The sequence below is a fragment of the Lynx canadensis genome, chromosome X, assembly GCF_007474595.2.
Source record: "Lynx canadensis isolate LIC74 chromosome X, mLynCan4.pri.v2, whole genome shotgun sequence".
NCBI lineage: Eukaryota > Metazoa > Chordata > Mammalia > Carnivora > Felidae > Lynx > Lynx canadensis.
Genome location: NC_044321.2, coordinates 66,868,106 through 66,872,463, shown reverse-complemented (window position 1 = coordinate 66,872,463; position 4,358 = coordinate 66,868,106). Strand labels below are relative to the sequence as shown.

Sequence of the window (4,358 nt, the reverse complement as noted above, 5' to 3'; positions counted from 1 at the left end):
CCCATGGATCAGAACAGCCTTTGTAAGTCTAATCCTTACCCTGATTTCAGACTATTAAGAAATTACTTGTGGCCAGTTTAATAAACAAACATTAAAAATCTTCCCCCAAAATTTGTTCAAATGTATTTTACACATTAGACAGTTCTTAACAAGGGAGAATACAATTTCTTGACACTTAACATTTAAAGGTTTTATTGGCCATATTAATCTTCCTCACAAAAGTTTTAAGTTATCTACAAGTTCTTTGAATGTCAAAGTAAGAAGAGAAGAAACACTGACAAATTTAGGGGGCCATGTGGGAGCAGAAACTTGGCAACAGTTTCTCAGTCGAAGTGTATTCAGGCATACTTTTTCTCCAGTAAAATTTTTTTGTAACTTTTCTGCAACCTCGCTTATTTCTACCCAAATGAACATGGTAACAGGAATGGTAGCATTCTTCTTATCTGTGGGTGGATTTGGAGCACATACAATAAGTATGTTGTTTTTTCCTGTTCAGGTACATGGCATCTTGAGTGGAATCAGAACAATCAGCAATATGTTGCCTAAATTGGTGTCTGCCCACACTAAAAGATGTATTTTCTGATTTGTTATAGGTTTTAAATGGAAAATATGCACACTTTTTAAATTCATTGTCTTTCCTATAAAACAGTTTACAATTTTTGGAGTAAAAGGCATCTTCTTTTACTTCAGTAACTAGTACTTTGGGCAGCTCATCATTCTCTTCTTCATCTCTGCCTTTGCATTCGTTACTGCCACCTTCAGCTTGTATCTCAGATGTTTTTTGTGGAAAATGGTGAAGAAACTGTTTTATTATGGGTAATATCTTTGCCAAATAAACTGGAGTTTCCAGAAGAAAATGAAAATCCAGTCAGGGGGCTAAAGTTTAATGAGCCCAAGATAGAACTATACATTTTCTTGCCAAAATTAAATGAGGCAATTGTTGCTCTTACTGATGGGTCCATTTTATTTACAGAAACCCTCTCAATCTTCTTTTCAGATGTATCCTGTTTTGTTGCCGTGAAACAAAGATGTTGACTCTTGCTATAATTTTGTTGTCCCAAATAGGGAAGGTGTCTGTCTTGCAACTGACATTTTGTTAGTTTCACTTTCAGAATTCCTGTTGTCACTGCTCCTATGTTGTTGTTCAACACCTGCTGAATACTTCTCATAGTCTTTAGAGATAGGCGTCAGATCATAGAGTGAGTTTGTATTCACGTGCTTCACTATTCAATCCTGAACAGAACAGTTTAAGGCAGCCAACTGCTTGTGATAGGCATTCCTGTGGCAGGCTGTACTACAGTTAAGGCCAGAGGAGGAGGCCTGCTGACTGTAGTTTTGGCATTTAAAATCTTTTTATCGACCAAGGAGATAGAGCCATTTGTAACAACAAATCCAAAGGCTGCCTTGGTCTCAGTTGCTGCCCTTGCAGCACTGAGAGAAGAGCTGCTACCAGTAGACAGTCCTTCCAGAGGCTTCTCTCCAGCACCATTACCAAATCCAGACAACCTTCCTCCTCCAGAAGGTACAAACAAACCCTTAAAACCTTTAAAGGCTTCGCCACTATCAGATTCAAATCCAACATTTCTATGCTTTGCTTTCTTTATGGCTCTAATCTTCAAGACTTCCTCAGTGGCCGCTGAGAATGTTCCCACCTCTTTCTGCTTCGTTTCTTGATCCCAATTCCTATCTGTCAATTCCTTCTAAGCATTTCTTTTGTCCATTATTTCAAACCCCCAGGACAGCCACCGCGGCACTAGCTGGGTTGTGGGAGCGGCGAAAGCCTGGTGCACGACAGCGAGCAGGTGCGAGTTTGCAACGAATGGCCTGGCATCTGAAGCTGTTTCAGTGTGCATAGTCATTTCTGGTGCACTGAAGATTCTCAATGGACTTGGTGGTCACCAAGCCCTGGGTCTCAAACACCATGTCCTCCAGGGGCCTCGTCTCTCTTATGTTCTACAGTGAGGAAGAGATGTCTGCTCAGCCAGAAACTGCTGGGGGAACCTGCCTATGTGTGTTCTTAAATCTGAAATTTGGCTCTTCTAGACAGTTTATAGTTAGATCTTGTTTTCTCATCCATTCAACAACTTTGTCTTTTCATTACAGGGTTTATTTACATTTAAAGTAACTAATGATCCATAAGGATTTAGTATTGCCATTTTGTTGTTTCCTGTCTACCTTATAGTTTATTTCTCCTTTGTCTTCTCTCTTCTGTTTACATGTGTTTGTTGATTTTTTGTTGTTACATGCTTTGACTCCTTTCTGATTTCTTTTATGTATCTTCTACAGGTATTTTTTTCATGGTTACTGTAAGGCTTACATATGACATCTATATGACATCTTATATCATATGACATCATATGGTTATAACAATATGATGTATATGAATGAGTATGAGTGATGTGATATGAATGATATATGAGTATATGAAGCCTCATAATACTTCAGTCACATATAAATATCCTAGAATTGTACTTCTCCTCCACAACACTTTATGTTCTTGATGTCACAAATCACATGCTATAATATTGTGTGTTAACATATTTTAATAGTTGTATTTTTATACTTTTGTATTTTAGCTTCTATATAAGAATTAAAATAATTTATGCATCACTGTTATGATATTATAGTACTTTGATTTATCCATATATTTACCATAACCAGCAAGCTTCATACTTTCACATGCTTTTGTACTGTTGTTCAGCATCTTTTCATTTCAAATGAAGTTACTCCTTTGCATTTCTTTTAAGGCAGTTCTAGTGGTAATAAAATCCCTAAGCTTGTGTTTATCTGGAAAAATCTTTGTCTCTCTTTCATTTTTCAAAAATAGTTTTTCTGAGTATACTATTTTAAGTCAGCAGTTTTGTGCTTTCAGCATTTTTAATTAAACGGTACCAATCTGCTCTAAGTTGCAACATTGTTACTGATGAATTACTGATTGATGTATGTGGGTTCTTTTGTATGTGATGAGTTACTTTTCTCTTGGTACATTCAAAATCATCTCTTTATCTTGGAATTTTGACAATTTGATTAAAGTGTATCTCATTGTGGATTTCTTTGGATTCTTTTTTATTGGTATTATTCTCAAATATGGATGCTTACGTACTTCCTTTCTTAAATTTGGAAATCTCCCAGCCATTGGTTCTTCATGTAAATTTTTTGACCCTTTTAATCTCTTCTTTCCTTCTTCAACTCTTGTAATGCTTATATTGTTCAACTTCATGGTATCCCATAAGCCCTTTGGCTTTTCCTCACTTTTTTTCATTAATTCTTTCTTTCTCTATTTTTAAATTCCTTTGACTGGATAATTGCAAATGCCTTGTTTTCAAGTTCACTAATTCTTTTTTTTTGTTTGATCAAACCTATTTTTGAACTCCTCTAGAGAATTTTTCAGTTCAATTTTAGTATTTTTCAGCTCCAAATTTATATATATATATATACATATATATATATATACATATATATATATTTCTTTGTTGATATTCTCATTTTATTCACATATTGTTTTCTCAAGCTTGTAGAGCATATTTATGACAGGTATTTTGAATTCTGTGTCTGGTAACTTATATTCCTCCATTTCTTTAGGATCATATTGTAGAGATGTTGTTAGTTTTTTGTTTGTTTATTTGTTTTGGGTCATATTTATGTTTTTTTTTTCATGTGTCTTAGAGCTTTGTTCTGATATCAGTGAATATGGAGGGAAAAAGCCATATCTCTAGTTTTTATGGAATAACTTTATACAGGGGAAGACTTTCGCTAATCAGCCTGGCTAGAGGTTCTGGGGGCCTGTGAAACCACTTGGGGGAGAAGCAACTTCTCTGGGTCTCTGTGCAATTTATCAACTAGCAGTCAAACTTTTTTTTTTCTTTCAATTTGTATTCTTTTTTTCCTTCTGGTGTCTTTATCCACACCACAATTTTTAAAGGAGCAAGCAGCTCCACTTTCTTTGGATGCCCCAGACACCATGCTTTTTCCCCATCAGCACCTTGATTCAGGCAAGACTTGTGCTAGTTTCTTGTACAGTTCTCCATGAATACAGAATGCTGGACACATTCTATTCTTCCCCTCCCTCCTGAGGGATAAGCCTCATGTTGTGCACCTTCTTTCTCTCAATTGTACTAAATCATGCTAGATGTAGCAAGCTTCTCACCATTCTTTTTTTTTTTATTTTTTTTTCAACATTTTTATTTATTTTTGGGACAGAGAGAGACAGAGCGTGAATGGGGGAGGGGCACAGAGAGAGGGAGACACAGAATCGGAAACAGGCTCCAGGCTCTGAGCCATCAGCCCAGAGCCTGACGCGGGGCTCGAACTCACGGACCGCGAGATCATGACCTGGCTGAAGTCGGACGCTTAACCGA

General features: G+C 36.6%; 1 pseudogene; it reads right to left on the bottom strand.

The window, feature by feature from the left end:
- Nucleotides 1-338: 338 nt before the first annotated feature.
- LOC115507848 lies at nucleotides 339-1,721 on the bottom strand (annotated as a pseudogene).
- Nucleotides 1,722-4,358: the final 2,637 nt, after the last annotated feature.